The following is a 17,289-nucleotide window of genomic DNA, read 5'->3' on the forward strand; positions in this document are numbered from 1 at the left end:
GGCTGGAGCGGTTTGGTGGGCAGGATGCCCTGTGGGCAGGGCCATGGCAGGGATCAGTGGCTGGCACTGGCAGTGTTATTTTCCCAGGCAGGTTCCTGCTACAGCTGTGGGGGAAGGCAGCAGCAGCTGTATCAGCCCAGTGAGCAGCAGCACATGGAGGAGACCCTCACCTGCAAAGAGCCCCTTACCCCCTTTGCTCCCCCCATGGCAGTGCAAATGATTTCACCGCAGGTGAAGGGCTGTAGCAGCCTGGAGACTCCTTCAGCCAGCTGCAATCAACTCCTTCAACTTGCTGCAATCTTGTTCCTGCAGGTGTGCCTGGAGGATGTTGGCCTGGAGAGGTGGTGCCAATGCCCAGGAATGCTGCTCGGCTCAGGGGGCAGGGTGTGTACAAAAGCTGCATTCAAAGCGCTGATCGCCAGATCCCGGAGCCGCTGGCAAGTGCAGCAGCTCTTCTTCATTCCTTGCAGGAGAGAGCCCAGCCTTGGAGCCTGGCTCTGGGGACAGGGAAACGCTCTGAGTATAGGTTTGAATTTTCAGGGACAGTCCAAAGGAGAATTGCTTTGAGGCAGGTGTTGTAATGTTGGGTTTGGGTGTGTCTGCAGGAAAGAAAGCAGGAATAAACCCCTTGCACAACAAAGGAGAACTTTGCATGGCCAGTTTACACCCTACAGATATACTGATCATATTGGGCTACGGAACACTGGGGGCATCTAATGCAAAGTGCAAAGGTTCTTTGAATAGATAGGAGAGATGAGACTTGAAGAAATAATTTTGCAGATGCAGAAAAAGGGATCAGACCCACGTGTCCCATGGGTCAGGCTTAGTTCTGCCAAATCAAGGATGATTAGTTTTATCTGCTCTGTTGGAGAATATTTTAGAATGACCTGCCAAGTGCTATTTCCCTTAAGAAAATGTTGAATTGTCAGGAACTGCCAGGATCAGAAATGTTTTGAGGAAGATCATGTTTATCTTGGGTTTGGGTGTCTCTGCAATAAAGCAAGCCGGAAATAAACCCCTGGAACAATGAAGCAGAGCAAAAGTGGAATGTTTGGATGGTCAATTTGTTCCCTAAAGCTATCGGCCAGCTGAATTCTGGGGTCATCTAGTGGGGAGTGCAAAGCTGCTTTTATTTCCACCACGTGGTGCCATTCTTTGTGTCCCAGCACTTTGTTTGATATGAAGAGAAATTAACCAATTCCCACACCAACCAGCTGCAACCCAGAACTGAGTGGGAATTACAGAAATAAAGGACTTGGAAAGTAACTTTGGAGAGGGTTTCCTTCCTAGACAGCGTGAAACCCTCAGGCCTGGCCAGGCTGGGCTTAAGGCTGGCTGCCCTTGGGAAGGGAAGGGGATGGAGTTGGGGTGGGGTTTTGCAGCCATGGAAATGAGAGAGCCACGGGGCTAGTGCATCACAAAGGGGCAGCCCCATGGGCTATTGTGCCACAAAGGGGCAGCCCCATGGGCTATTGTGCCACAAAGGGGCAGCCCCATGGGCTATTGTGCCACAAAGGGGCAGCCCCACGCTGGGGCTGTGAAGGCTGTGAAGGTTGTGGCTGGCACGGCCGCAGCGGCAGCAGACGCGTCTGGCTCTGCCTCTCTGTGCCGAGCGCTGGCGATCGGAGTCACCCGGCCTTGTTCTGAGGCTGGGCACCAAGCTCCTGTCGCTGGCTACACTGAGAGTGTTCCCAGATTCAAACCCAGATCCTTCTGCCAGGCAGAAGAACGGGTTGGAAGATGGACTTTACTGGAAAAGGAAAAACCTCTGAAGGAAAAGGTGAGGATAGGAAGGAGCTGAAAGGCTGAAGACAAATGGAAAACAAATCCCACCATACTTCAGGGAAAACTGGTCCATGGTGGTCAGTGCTGGCTCTGTGTCAGAGTAGGTGACTGACAGCTACAGATGGTCCTGCAGGGTTGCCCATGGCATCACAACATTCTATCATTAGTTTACTCTGCTTTCTCCTTTTTGACAGCAGCCAAATCACTCATACTGTCAGCCAGGACAGGGACTGTGGCCACAGCTGCCCACAAATTGGACATGGCCATGAGATGTTTGTCCTGTTGCTTTCTTTACCATCAATGTTTGGTCTCAGTACAGATGAATTTCCCGTTCTTCCTCTGCTTGCTGATGGGGTCCAACCCAGGGGATGGTATTATGGTGGTACAGAAACACCAATAAGGCCTGCCTGCTTGCTGAGAGGTCTTTGTGCAGAACTAGCAGTCACAGCTGTGTGGCTCTTTCCTAGGGATTCCCACAAGGCCAGCCTCAAGAAGGAATTTTTTTTCCCTTCTTATCAATGGAGCCTTCCACCTTTCCCTTCACACTTGCTAACTCAGTACTGTTGAGAGGAATGTAACACAGACTAGTTTCATGAAAAAGAAAACCGAAGAAATTTTCCCAATAATGAAAAATTATTCCCATTGAGTGCCATACCTATTAGATGTGTTGATGATAAAAGTGGGCATTCAGTTGTGGCCTCTGTTACATTTTCCTCTCCACTTTGCAGGCCTGACTGGCTACCCTCTTGCCAAGAGGTTTTCCCTGGCAAATCCCTCTATGCTCCTTCCCTCCAAGCCATTGCCTCCCATCTGGAAGAATTCTCCTTCTACCACACCAAGTCAGATATGCAGTGGAGAGCAGGAGAATGGGAAAAATGGCAGTGGCTGTGATGAGCACAGGGCAAAAATACAGGAGCTGAGTTCAGAGGGAAAAGGCCATAAGGTAAGGAGACCAAGCTAATCCTGTGATAAATTTTCAGTTTCTGTGCTGTAGGTAGAACTCTGAGATGTTTTCGCTGACAGGAAGTGACCTTTTCACTGAAGTTTGAACAGGTCCTGATTTGGCTCCTTAGCTGGGCCAGAAATGATGGGATATCAAGGAAAGGTGCCTGTGCACCCGCTGCCTCCACCCCCCTTCCTGGCCATGGTATGGTGGCTCTGGAGGAACTTGGGCAGGCAGATAATTTCCAGAGAGCAGCAGGGCAAGGAGCTGTGCTGGACTTCCTAAATGCCAGTGAGCCTGAGATGATGGATGTGTGGGAGCTGGAGAGCAGCGAGCATGCTGAGAGCTCAGCAGCACCTGGGCTCAAAGGCTGCTGGGAAGTGTAGGAGGGAAGGGCAGCAGCAGAAGAGAGGGTCTTCAGAAAAGCAGGTTTGACCTCCTGCAGAATGTCTTTGTGGGGATGTGCTGGAGATCAACAGTGGCTGTTGGGTGCCTTAGGGACAGGGAAAGAATAGTGATCTAAACACACTCCAATACCATCCAAAAGGCCAGTGGAGGCAGTGGCACCCCAGGATATCTTGATGTCAAACTTGTGGATGCCAGCTGGGAATGTAGCCACACTTGCAGAGAAGTCACCACAAGGGAAGGGGTGGCAAATCTGGGGCATGGTCTCTCCCTCACCACCTCCCTTTCTATTCCCCATCCTTGGCTAACCGCACCATCAGTTTGACTATTCCTGCCAGGTCCCAGTTGAGGGCATATCGAAATGTCTTGAGGCATGAAGGGGGGCAAGGCTGGATGCTTGATCTGAGCCCTGTGTTCTGCACTTTCCAGGCTGCCTTGCTGTATTCCATTGAAGGGGATATGAAGAAGGGGTCATTGGGACTGCCTTTGATCCCCCCTATACGCAAGGCAGGAAGTCCTCCTGTGGGCAGTGCTGCGGGGTCCCTGCCAAGCTCCCCCCAGCTGGATTTTCAGGAGTCCCGGGAGATGAGGTAAGCCAAGGTGTCTGCTGCTCCAGTGTGCTGTTCACCTCACTCCTTCTGTCTCATGTGTGATTATTTTGTATCGTCAGCTGTCCCCAGTATTTAGGCAAACATCTGTGTTTTCACAATTTTGCACACCTATAATGACACAGCACAATGTCAAACCCAAGGGCGTTTGATCTGATCCTTCTCCTTGAAAAAACAAGGAAGTGTAATATTCTCAGGAGACAGCAGTGCTCTGACCACATGTAAAACGAGGCTGTCACCAAGGTAAGGCATAAGCAGGCAAAGTCAGTACAAAAGCAGCAGTACAAAAGCAGCAGTACAAAAGCAGCTGCCCTCCATCAGCTGCCCTCCATACAGACTCGTGTCTCAGCTCAGCAGCTCTTGCTGGTTCAGAGAGGCTCCTTGGCACCAAAAGGAGAGGCAGCAGAATAGAATAGGTTCAGTTCTTCCAAGTCTTTCTGGCCATGTCCCTCGTCACTGTTTCCCTCCAAGCCATTGCCTCCCATCCGGAAGAGCTCTCCTTCTCCTAACACAAATGAAATGTACAGGATGGAGAAAGAGAACAAGAAAAATGGCACTGGCTGTGATGATGGGAGTAGAAAAAACCAGGAGCTGAGTTCAGAAGGAAAAGGTTGTAAGGTAAGGGTACCAAGCTAAGACCTGTGCAGAAGATTTCCAGTTGATTTGCTCTAGGCTGAGCTTGGAGACCTTTTCTTGTGGTGTGAGCCCAGGGAAGCAGCTGAGTCGAGGAAGAGCTCAGCTGGACACTGCACTTCAGGCTGTCATTGGGTGTGTAGTGGAGACTTCACATCCTCAGTGTGGATCAATAGCAGGAGAGGTCTTTGAATGGTGTCTGGGCTCTGTTGGGGTTCCTCCTCTGTCTTATGGCTGAGAAAACATCAACAAGCAGTCAGAGCAGCTAAAGCTGTCTAATATGGAAAAGCTATCCTTCTAGGTTTAGTAAACTATGGGTATCTGTGAACCATCTCTATGTCTTGGTGATGTTTTCTGACAGCTCTGTCTGGTTTGGAAGCAAAAAGGTGTTTGTTGGAGCAGGCAGTCCTGCAAAGTCAGTTCCAGGTTGTCTCAGCTTTAGAGGTGGTGAGAGCCACATCCTCTGCTGCTATTTCTAGACTTATCAGCTTCTGGGCAGCTGTGTGCTCTGGCATGGCTTTGTCCAGAGGGAAGGGATGGGAGGTGGCCATGGGGAGAGCAGCCCCGAGCCCAGGCACACGATTGCCTTTGCAGCAGGGCCAGGACCTGCACTTGTTCTGGGTTTGCTGTGGGGTGCAGGAGGAGGCAGATGAACAACAGCTTTGGTAAACAAAATGCCCAATCCAAGGCTTGGGTACTTGAGTTCAGCCTGGCTGAGAAAGGGCCCAATGTATCCCTGACAGGACCTGACCCCCTCACTGAAGTTTGAACAGGTCCTGAGTTGGCTCCTTAGCTGGGCCAGAAATGATGGGATACCAAGCATGGGTGTGCATCTGCCTCTGCTGCCTCCACCCCGCTTCCTGGCCATGGCATGGGGGCTCTGGAGGAACTTGGGCAGGCAGATAATTTCCAGAGAGCAGCAGGGCAAGGAGCTGTGCTGAACTTCCTAAATGCCAGTGAGCCTGAGGTGATGGATGTGTGGGAGCTGGAGAGCAGCGAGCATCCCGAGAGCTCGGCAGCAGCATCTGGGCTCAAAGGCTGCTGGGGAAGTGTAGGAGGGAAGGGCAGCAGCAGAAGAAATGAGGGGCTTGAGAAAAGCAGGTTTGACCTCCTGCAGAATGTCTTTGTGGGGATGTGCTGGAGATCAACAGTGGCTGTTGGTGCCTAAGGGGCAGGGAGAGAATAGTGATCTAAACACATTCCCATGCCATCCAAAAGGCCAGTGGAGGCAGTGGCACCCCAGGATATTTTGATGTCAAACTCGTGGAGGCCAGCTGGGTATATAGCCACACTTGCAGAGAAACGAGCATGAAGGGAGAGAGGGAAAATCTGGGACATGATCTCTCCCTCACCACTTCCCTTTCCTTGGTCAACTTTCCCTGTCCTAGGCCAAGCTGCTCCATAGGTTTGGCTTTTCCTGCCAGGTCCAAATCAATTGCACGGCTAGATGTCGTGAGGCATGAAGAGGGGCAAGGCTGGATGCTTGATCTGAGCCATGTGTTCTGCTCTTTCCAGGCTGCCTTGCTGCATTCCATTGAAGGGGATATGAAGAAGGGGTCATTGGGACTGCCTTTGATCCCCCCTATACGCAAGGCAGGAAGTCCTCCTGTGGGCAGTGCTGCGGGGTCCCTGCCAAGCTCTCCCCAGCTGGATTCCCAGGATTCCAGGGAGATGAGGTAAGCCAAGGTGTCTGCTGCTCCAGTGTGCTGTTCACCTCATTCCTCCTGTCTCATGTGTTTATTTTGCACAGTCAGGTGTCCCGGGTATGTATGCAAGCATCTGTGTATTCACCATTTTGCCCATCTATGATGATTCAGAACAATGTCAATCCCAACACCAATGCCCCAAGAGCAGGGGCTGTGGTGGGGAAGAAGAGGAAGGGCTTAAAAACTCCTCAAGATGCTGGACTTGGATATTGATTCCCTCTGCAATAGTTATGGTGTCATTTGAGAGTTGTACTGCATGGGTCTGGATCCTGAAGATCCTTGAATGCTGTGATCCTTGACTGTCAACTTCTGCAAGCAGGAGAATATGTTTGGGCAAATACTGGCTACTGGAGAGGTGTCTGCAACTTCAGGTGCTGCTCCTCTAATCATCAGGTGTAAATTCAAGGTGCCTGGGCCTCCACTGTGAAATGAGATCCCAGAGAAATTTTGGGATATAGATGTATAATCCAGTCGATGTTTAATATTTTGATCTGGGCTTAAGATCAAACAGGGCAAATTGCTTGAGAAGAGGCATAGGACTCTACCTGATGGAAAGATATGGGGTTGGATATGTATGAGAAAATGAAGCTGTCAGGCTTATCCAAGTGATAACAATAAAGAAGGAGTCACAGAAGTATCTTTCCAATTGAAAATCTTCTGCAGGGCTTTGAAAGTGTGATCTGAATATCCTTCCCCAAGAACTGAGTTGGAAAAAGCCTCTTTGTTCTGGAAAGAGCCAGGAATTGTAATGTAATTCTCAGGAGACAGCAGTGCTCTGACCACATGTAGAACAAGGCTGAAAACCAGGGTAAGGCATAAGCAGGCAAAGTCAAGCTTTGGCAGCAGTACAAAAGCTCGTGTCTCAGCTCAGCAGCTCTTGCTGGTTCAGAGAGGCTCCTTGGCACCAAAAGGAGAGGCAGCAGAATTGGGGAGTTCTGATGCAAGTTGAAGAATGACTGCTGTGTTTCAGCCAGAGCTTGGCCAGCTCTGTGTGAGTCCAGAAACAGAAAGCCTAAGGACAATTAATCAGCTTTGCATCTTGTTGGGTTTATGTGTTGCATTTCCCCCTTCATCACAGTGACCATGCAAATAATTTTGCCTCCTTTCATGGTACGCCCTTTCCCTCCCTTCTCTTTCTACCTCCTCATATGATCCTGCACATGCCTTTAATCTCCCTGAAGCCTTTCTAGTATCACACTTAGTTGGGAAAAAGAAGTCATTTAGCATGAAAAGAGAAATGTTACCACTCCTTTCTCCTGCTTTTGAAGGAGAATCCCTTTCCTTGGGGCAGTTTCTGAGCTGAACCCTTTGAGATCTGTAGGAGATTCATGGGCATTGCCTAGTTTTGCACTGGCAGAAATAGGGAAAGCTCCTATGACAGAAGTTCCTTTTGAATTTTCCAGTGAGGGAGAAGGAGGCTTCCAAGTGGATGCAGTTTAGGCAGGGTCTGAGTTTGTCATCCTCTGACAGCACAAGCCCAAAGCCACCTATGGCAGGTTGACAATGACAAATCTCTTCCCCGGCTGTCTCTGCCTGTGTCAGTGTTGCAGGCTGAGGCTGGGGAGAAGATGCCTTCTGCCTTGTCCTCCCTCCCTGCCTTGCCTGATCCCTGACAAGTGGAATTGTGCCAGACAAAATGCAGTCTCTGGTGCATCTGGGTCAGCCAATGCTTTCAAGTTGAAAGCCTCATTGACACTGTTGTTGTTCCTTTGCCATCTCTGGGCGTGTCATGCTAGGAGAGATGAGACTTGAAGAAATAATTCTGCTGATGCAGAAAAAGGGATCAGATCCCCTGGTCCATTTGGGGATCAGGGTTAGTTCTGCCAAATCCTGGGCATGGCCCCTTTGGAATTACTCTTTAATTCCTGATATGCAGCTGGAGTGCTAAATGCAGCTCAGGAGTAGTACTGCTCAGTAAGTTAGGTGACATTTTTGTTGGATCAGTTCTGGACTAGAAATTACCTGTCTTCTTAAACCCTGCCTGTTTCACTTTTATTAATGACCCCAGCATTCTACAGGGTGAAAGAATCCAGTTTGAAGACACTCATCCTGCTTGGATGCCATATGATTTTATCCTCCATGAAGCCATGTAAAGAATTAGTTCTTTTGATTCTAACAGCTCTGTTGGAGAGTATTTTAGAATGACCTGCCCTCTGCTATTGCCATTAGGAAAATTTTGAATTGACCATATTCGCCAAGATCAGAAATGTTTTGAGGCAGGTCATGTTTATGTTGGGTTTGGGTGTCTCTGCTGAAAAAAAAAAGCAGGGAAGCACCCCCAGGAAGAGGTAAGTAGAGCAAAAGCGGAATTTTTGAATGACAACTTTGTTTCCTACAAATACAGGCTCGCCTGTATACTGGGCACATCTAATGGAGACAGCAAAGCTTCTTCTGCATCTAACACGTGGTGCCATTGTTTGTGTCCCGGCACTTCCTCTGTTTTAAAGAGTAATATAAAAATCCCAAAAGTGCAAAACCTGACCTCAAATTGAGTGGGACCTACAGAAACAAAGGCCTTGAAAACTACTTTTGAAAACAATTACTTCCTAGAGAGCGTCCAATTCTAGAGAGCACTGTGAATTTCCAACTGTTTGGAAGGAAAAGGCTGCTGTAGTAGTGGGGAGGCAAGAGGCAACACATAAAATAGTAGAAACCTTCTCTCCTGGCTTGCCAGCTCCATATTTCCCCTGAGCTGCCTCAAGTGTCTGCCTGTAGGACCACGTTTCCCTGTGCAGCTGCTTAGAAGTTTCCATAAAATGTGTCCCATGAAATATGGAACTTCAGATGCTTTAGGTTTGTATTATGGCCTCTGTTACCTTTTGTGTGTCCATTTTGCTGACCTGACTGACTGCAGTGGTTCCAAGGAAGTTACCCTGGGATCAGGAGTTTCCCTGCCAACTTCCCAAATGCTTTTACCTTCCAAGGTGTTGCCATCCACCCAGAATTCCCTACCTTCCTCAAAGCCCATATCTAACTCTCCTTTTTTATTGTTAAGTTGACCATTCTGCAGGAGCAAAAAAATTCTGATTTAAGACATTCTTTTTTTTTTCTACTGTGATGCCACTTGATTTGTCCTCTGTGAAGCTGTTGTATAGAACGATTAGTTCTCTGAACTTTAACAGCTCTGTTGGAGAGTATTTCAGAATGAGCTCCATTGTTCTACTTGAAATTAGAAAATCAGCCTTTGGTCGGGCTGGCCCGAAAGTGGCCCAATCTCATAGAGTTTAGAATGAAAATCCTTGGGGAAAATGAAATATCTAGTCTCAAGGACACAGTTCACGTTTCGTCGGAAGCAGAGAAACAAAGACTCTAATATTGTGTGTAAGCAAGGCTGCAAACTAAAATGGGAGAGTTTGACTTTTCCTGGTTACCTTTGTGGCTGTATCTCACAGCCCTCTCATTCTCAATTTTTCTGCTCATTAACCTCAGCATTTCTGCACCTTGTTTTCACATGAGTCCTCCTTTTGGTCTCGTGTTCTCAGAGACCAAGTCCTTCAGAGTCCTTCAGAGCTGAGTCCTTCAGAAGCCAGGAAGTGAGAAACAGCAGCAATTCCTGGCCACGAGTGTTAAGCAACAGCTCATTACCCCTCCTTGCTGGGCATTGCACATGGTTTTTATTTTTCTGCCATGGCCTGTAGGAACTGAACTGCCTGCTCACTGTCATGTGAGCTCTTTATCTGTCTTGGAGCATTCCTATGACTTTCATGCTTCAAGCAGGGCTTCCTGACACAGGTTGCAGTTGCAGCAGTGGAAGGTTATGGCATGAACTGTTCCACCTCACTGTGTGTAATTGCCAAGGTGAGGATGGGAGACATTCCTCTGAAACTATTGGAATGGATATGGAGCTGCATTGAAGCCTATGGCACTCTGTGGACTCTGTGCTCCTGATGAGATGTTGTGTCTGGTTGATGTGTCTCTGCTTACAGTCTATGGTGTATTTCCGTTGCAACTAGATCCGTGATGCACTGTGGGAGTTGGCTCAAGAGAACTTAGAGCCAATGGACACAGAGCATTTGGTGGAAGAGATGAAGAAAAGGAGACAAGAGAAAAGATTCTTGCAGCTTCTTCCTGAGACTGTCGAGCCTGGGGATGCAGCTGAAGCAAGTAAGTGGTGGCTACATTTGTGGTCCTTTTTTGACCACTTGTTTGTCCCTTTCACATGGCTGCAATCAGACCGGGGGGCTGTTCTGTTTGCATCTGAGTGGAAGCTTGCTTAGGATTTATTTCTGTTTCCCAAAGTAAAATACAGAGGCATGAAGAGTCTTGCCCATGGCCTCACTGAGTCAGTAACAGAATATCAGCTTCCCACCTTCACCTCTAAAGTCTTTCAGAGTAGAAAATTCTGTCTTGTAAAGTACACTGGGGCTTCAGACTCTCTCCTGGAGAGCAGCCTCCAGGGAAGGTGGGACCAAAAGAATGGTTTTCAACCAGGGTTCCACCTAGAAGAAACAAAGTTCCATTCCTTCTAATGAAAACACCAGAGATCCTTCTCCTGCCACTCCCTGCTGAGGAGCTGGTGCTGTAGAGCTGTGCTGAAGCCCCAGGCAGCGCTTCTGCTGCAGCCCCGGGAGCAAGCAGCGTTCCCGACTGAATCCCGGCCGGGGGCTCTGCCTGCAGGGCTGTGAGCGCTGCCCGAGGGCAGCAGCGGGGCCCTCAGGAGGCAGCACTCAGCCCCAGGGCAGCACGCAAGGTTAGCTGCACTTTCTTTGGGTAAATTCCCCTGCCAGTGTCCGGAACAGGAGAACAAAAACAAAGCAATACTGGCTTTTCCTTGTTTCTTAGAGAAAGCATCACTGCAGTTTGGTGTTATTCTAGAAGAGGGTAGATTTAGATTAGATATCAGGGATAATTTTTTCTGCAATGAAGGGGATGAAAAGTTGGAAGGGATTGCCCAGAGAAGCTGTTGTTGCTCCATCCTTGAAGGTGTTCAAGGCCAGTTTACGTGGGGCTGTGACGAACCTGATCTAGACAAAGGTGTCCCTGCTCACAGGGCTTGGACTAGATGGTGCTCAAAGGGGCCTTCCAACCCAAACTCTTCCAGGGTTCTATGATCATGTGATCAATGTCCCATGTTAGTGTTTATCTTGGTATAAAGTGGTATACCATTGTTATCCTTGAAGTTCTTTGGGATAACAAAGAGATGTTGCCCAGCTCCAGCAACTTTCATTGTCAACCTGTCCAGCACCCTCCACTTACAAGCTCTTCTTTGGCCCCTGCAGCCTTTAGCCTACCACCTGTTGATGGCACAGCTCCTAGGGTGCAGAGAAAAGACCCTGCTACTGCCTTGAAGAAGAAGGTCTTGAGAAAGCAGGACAACATGCCCTTACTGCCCAATAAACCCACCATCCATGGAGATGGCAGCTTCCCACGCAACTCCTCAGGGAAGCCTGCTCCATGGAAGTTTTTCCCTGCATAGCTTTTTCCCTGCACAAGGAGCACAAACTGCATCCTGCCTCAGCCAGCACAGCTGGGATCTTGGGTCCATAGCCTGTCCTGAGAATGACCAGCAAATCTACTTTTGAGTTACTCCAGATTGGTAGCACTAGAGAGTTGGTTCTTAGAGATCCATTGGAAAGTGTGGCTGAATAAAGTTGTGGTAAAGGCCTAAGCTGTGGCTTTTGCCCATCCTGATAGTCCAAACTACAGCACTGGTGCCAGAAGGCAGCTGTGACTGCAGGGATGAGCTATGGGGCAGCATGCCATGGTGTGCTCACCGTGCACCTACGAGTGCCACCATGATCTGCTGTCCACTCACCATCTGTCCCTCTGCCTGTGCTGCAGTCCAGCTCTGCAGCCAGATTTCTGCTATCCCAGCAAGGGCTGTCTCTGCAGGGCAGTCAGTGGCTTGGTGCAGTTGTGCCTCTGCTCCCAGCAGTGCCCGATGGCTCCTCATTGCTGCCATCCCAGGGCCTGCAGTGCCAAGAGGGAGCAAGCAGTGCCTCCTGTGTCACCCACCAAAGACAGCGGCTGTGTGCAGCAGGTGACAGCCAGGAGGGGCTGCCTGCTGCTCCCAGGCTGTTTGCTGCCTGCAGGAAATGCACAGCAGATAGTCCCCAGTGGCTCTTGTGTCTCCTTTGTGGGCAGCCTGCCTGTGCTGTGATGCCAAGGAGGGAGAGATAAGAAGGAGGGAGCTAGGAATGATACTTGGAATGCTCTTTGCTAGTGATGCTACTTCCATGTTCAGAATTGACCAGGACTAGCCTGATGTGGCTCTCCATTCACAGTGAATCTAGATGTGTGTATGTCAACATACTTCTGCAGTGCCATCACTGGTGTCAGTGACTGGGGTACATCAGTGACACCCAGATGAGCTCCTGTCTGAATAGTTTTGATGTTATGGTTCCTCCATACTTTGTGAGAACATGCAAGGTAGCACAAAAGCCCTACAGACTCTAGAGCAGTTCATCTAGACTCTGTGCAATATTTATACTCCATCATTTCAGACAGCTCAAATGTTTTCATGTACACATGAGAAAATGAGCTTTTGAGTACATGACATAAATTTTTGATTGACAGTGCTTTTGATGACAAATGGGTTTCATAAGAAATGCATTTATCATCTGATTTTTCTCATACCTTGGAATTTTTTTTCTTTACCAAGAAATTCAATTAAGGCAAATACAGGCCAACTGATTAACAAGAGAGTGCATCTGCCAACAATGTGCATCTATACTTGCCTATTTTTATCCTCAGAATACATTTGGAAGGCTTTTTTATCAACTGTCTAGTCTAGAAATTGCATTTTTCCACAAGAGAAAATTTAGAAACTGCTGAGTTTGCAAACACAGCCATTAGATGACAAATAGATTTCACCTCAGCATCTCTGAAATACAGCCAAGTGTGTACCTCTGAATGAGTAAAGAATCATGATGCTTGGAAAGAGCAAAATCCATAAACCCCTCCCTTCCCAATAGTAGGCTAAATCTATGTCTAGAATATTTGGAGTTAATGGAAACAGAGGTGCTGGCAGGTGTGAAGGGTCAGGTATGGCTGTTCCCTGGTAGCTGCTCCATGGGGATTGAGCTGGGCCCAGCAGGGCTGGCCTGTTCAGGCTTGGCTTGGTGCTGTCTCCAGGCAGCTGCAGGTCTCTCCTCAGGGAGTTGCAGAGTGCCCCTGTCCTCAGGGCTGGGGAAATCAGGGTGCTGAGACGAGAGGGGCACTGAGGGGTTCCCTTCTGGGTAGCAAGTGCTGCTGGTCAGCGCTGTCTGGCAGGGAGCGGGAGCTCTGCGGCCGCAGGAACCTGCCGCTGGCCGTGGCACCTGTGGCCCTGGGGAGCTGGGGCTGCGGGGCAATTGTCAGGTTTAGCCTGGAGCTGTGCCCAGCTGGGGAAGGCTGGGAGCAAGCAAGGAGCCCCAGGAGCCAGACAGCAGGGCAGTCTCTGAGCCAGTGCCAGCTGGCACCACAGGGAACCCTGGCTGGGAGATGGGCTGCAGGCCGCTCCATGGCGGGTGCCTTGCCCGGGCCGCAGCGCCCATGGCCGACCCTCTCCTTGCAGTGACCTCGCAGACAGCCACTGGTGCCCAGCGCCGAGAGGAGCCGCTCCAGGGGCATGGGCAGAAGGACAGAGCCTCTCCAGATCCAGTGCAGGAGGCACTGTCCTTGCTGGGCAGCGATGACTGGTAAGAAAGGCCCCATCACTCTGTGTCCCTCGTAGCGTTCGGGTCGGTCAGAAGCGTGTGTCGCTGGTGCCTCTGAGCCCCGAGAGCCCAGAGGGCCAAAGGGCACTGGTGAAACCTCTGCAGAGCAGTGAGAGGATGAAGACTGGAGAGCAGCCTTTTCTTGGCCTTGCTCTGCAGCACTGCTCCAGCTGCAGCAGCTCCGTGCTGTTTCCTCGCTTTGCCTGCTGCTCCACGGAGCTGCAAAGGAAATCTTGAGGGAAGAGAGAAAGCTGTGCAAAGAGATGATTTGCTGGCTGAAGGCAGAAGCAGGATGGCAGCAGTTTTGAGTGTATAGATTTGAGTGCCTTGGGTCACAGGCCCAGTGGGACTGAGTAAGATTGCTCTCTGCTCCCACTGCTGACAGCAAGGGCAGGTGACAGCGTCTCCCTGTGACCTCCTGCATGGGAGTCCCAGAAGCAGCTCCAGGGAGTTCCTCTTTCTGAGCAATGGACTGAGTTGTGCTTTCAAGTCCCTCAGCCTGTCATTACTCCTGAGGGGCTCATGGCAAAAGAGAAGGGAAAAGAAATAAAATCCTCTAGGAATCGTGCACTTTTGGAAGTCAACTTTTTCCTTCTCACTGCTTCATATGGGCCTGAGATATTTTGTCAGTACTCCCAGTGTGTCCCAAAATTATACACAGGTAGAAGGAGGCCCAGAAGTGATAACCCTACAAATGTTATGTGACATTGGTTTTCTTTTTGATGGCTTTTTGATCACTCCCTGTTGGATGCTTCATTCACACAGGGATAAGGCCTCCATTCATTCTGGGAGAACCATGAAAAACCTGCAACAATTCATCTCCTTGTGCAGTCGCCTTTGCTTTGCCCTTTCTCTCCTGCTTTCTCTTCCCCATTTCTCTTTGGTGCCCTGTGAGGTGCAGAGAGCTTCTGCAGGTGTGGGGGTCCAGATGACGCTCAGGGGTGCCCGTGGGATCAGTCGCCAGCCCTGTGCTGCAGCCCCGATGCCTCACATTCCTTCCTGGAGCTGAGGGCCTGCACAAAGCAAGTGCTGAGAGATGGAGTTGTTTTCAGCTTTGAAATAACATGTGGCTGTTGTGCAAGTTGTTTTAGGTAGGGGGGTTTTGAGTAAGCCAGAGTTTCAACAGTTCTTGCCCATCCTGCTGCTTTTTTGGGGAATATGTGAGGTGGAGTGGCTGACACACACAAGCCTAGACTGAAGAGTGGAAACTCAGCTCCGGAGTGCCAGTGCAGACTCTCAGTGCTGAACTGCCTGCTGGGGCTGACAAAGAAGGAAAATGCCCCAATAACAGCCAGGTGGGACTGTGTCTCAGGGACAGGCACAGGGAGGTGACAAGAAACGAGTCCCAGAAGCAGCTCCAGGGAGTTCCTCTTTCTGAGCAATGGACTGAGTTGTGCTTTCAAGTCCCTCAGCCTGTCATTACTCCTGAGGGGCTCATGGCAAAAGAGAAGGGAAAAGAAATAAAATCCTCTAGGAATCGTGCACTTTTGGAAGTCAACTTTTTCCTTCTCACTGCTTCATATGGGCCTGAGATATTTTGTCAGTACTCCCAGTGTGTCCCAAAATTATACACAGGTAGAAGGAGGCCCAGAAGTGATAACCCTACAAATGTTATGTGACATTGGTTTTCTTTTTGATGGCTTTTTGATCACTCCCTGTTGGATGCTTCATTCACACAGGGATAAGGCCTCCATTCATTCTGGGAGAACCATGAAAAACCTGCAACAATTCATCTCCTTGTGCAGTCGCCTTTGCTTTGCCCTTTCTCTCCTGCTTTCTCTTCCCCATTTCTCTTTGGTGCCCTGTGAGGTGCAGAGAGCTTCTGCAGGTGTGGGGGTCCAGATGACGCTCAGGGGTGCCCGTGGGATCAGTCGCCAGCCCTGTGCTGCAGCCCCGATGCCTCACATTCCTTCCTGGAGCTGAGGGCCTGCACAAAGCAAGTGCTGAGAGGTGGAGCTGTTTGCAACTTTTAAATAACATGTTGCTGTTGTGCAAGCTGTTTTAGGTAGGAGGGTTTTGGGGTAAGCCAGTTTCAACAGTTCTTGCCCAGGGGTGGAATCTTCTGGGCCGTCCTGCTGCTTTTTTGGGGAATATGTGAGGTGGAGTGGCTGACACACACAAGCCTAGACTGAAGAGTGGAAACTCAGCTCCAGAGTGCCAGTGCAGACTCTCAGTGCTGAACTGCCTGCTGGGGCAGACAAAGAAGGAAAATGCCCCAGTAACAGCCCAATGGGACTGTGTCTCAGGGACAGGTACAGGGAGGTGACAAGAAACAGCAGCATGGCCTGGTCTCACAGCTTCTAGGAAGCAGTGACAGAGGCACTTCATGTGCCAGAGATTTCAGAAAGGCTGTCTTCTTAAACGACCACAAATGAAGTCTCTGAAAGCCCTCTCTTTGCCTCTTGGATTTGTGTATGCTTTTGACAACCGCAGCATCCTGTGGCAATGCATTCCACAATTTCATTAAGTACTCCTTGAAAGGCACCTCCCATGGTTTGACTGAGCTGACAGACTGGTCGTTTCAGAGGGTGCTGCCTAGTTCTTGGGCAGAGAGAATATCAATCTTTTTGTTACTTGCCTTTTAGGGAGCTGAAGGAGAAGGGACTCTTCAACCTCAAGCACCTGGCTGAGTCCCATTCAGAAGTCCTGCTTTCCAGACTTCACGACATTTGCTTGGCAGTTACCAGCGAGGTGAGAACATTGTTCTGAATTGTTCCCCATACTTTCTGCACAATGTGCAGAGTAGGTATGTGCTTGTTCATCTCCATGTGTGCTCAGGGTGTGCCTTCATTTCCAGTTTGAGACCTTCTGTTTCTAATGTCTGTCAGCTATCTGTAGGATCTGCGTGTACATGTAGCTGTATTTTCTGGCAGGACGAGTATCTGACACTTGTCTGTGAGTGAGATGCCATTATAATGCAATATGCAAATGGCAAAATTAAGACACTAATGACTTTATTTGCCAGAGTCCTAATCTCTGCCCAAGCTGTAATTCAACACTGCAAATGCGTCTGTTGATCTGAGCCTGTGTTTTCTGTTTCCTGGCTGAGTGCTTCAACTGCTGGTGTTGCTTTTCTAAACAGGAGCAACTGACTCTTCTATATTTATAACTTGTGTCTTTATGATTTAAAGCAGCCCTAGATTTAATTTTCTAGTGAAAGGGCCTAAAATAAAGTCAGTGGACATTTTAGAAGGGTTAGGTAGAAAACTTTAGTGAATTTTTTTTTTTTTGGCTTGCAGTAAGCAGGTCTGAGTCAGAAATTGGTTCCAGAGTAAGTGCCTTTCAGTGCTTGTGCCTTCCTGCTCTTATTGTGCTTTTACGTTCCCCTGGACACAGTGGGACATGTTGTCATTTCCTGGGACTTCTGTTGAAAGCAACAGGTTTTCTATTCAAGGTGATTCTTATGTTTTCTATCATGTCTTCCCCAGGTGACCAATCTCCGGTCCAAGGTGTCCTACTCTGCAGTCGTCACTCTGGGAGAGTTCTTTGCGACCTTGAAGAAGGACATGGACTGTGAGGTGGATGAGGTTGCTGCAGTCCTTCTCCAGATGGTGTGGAACTCCCCAGAGTTT

Source organism: Passer montanus, unplaced genomic scaffold (genome assembly GCF_014805655.1).
Source record: "Passer montanus isolate IOZ18808 unplaced genomic scaffold, ASM1480565v1 scaffold183, whole genome shotgun sequence".
In the NCBI taxonomy this organism is placed as follows: domain Eukaryota; kingdom Metazoa; phylum Chordata; class Aves; order Passeriformes; family Passeridae; genus Passer; species Passer montanus.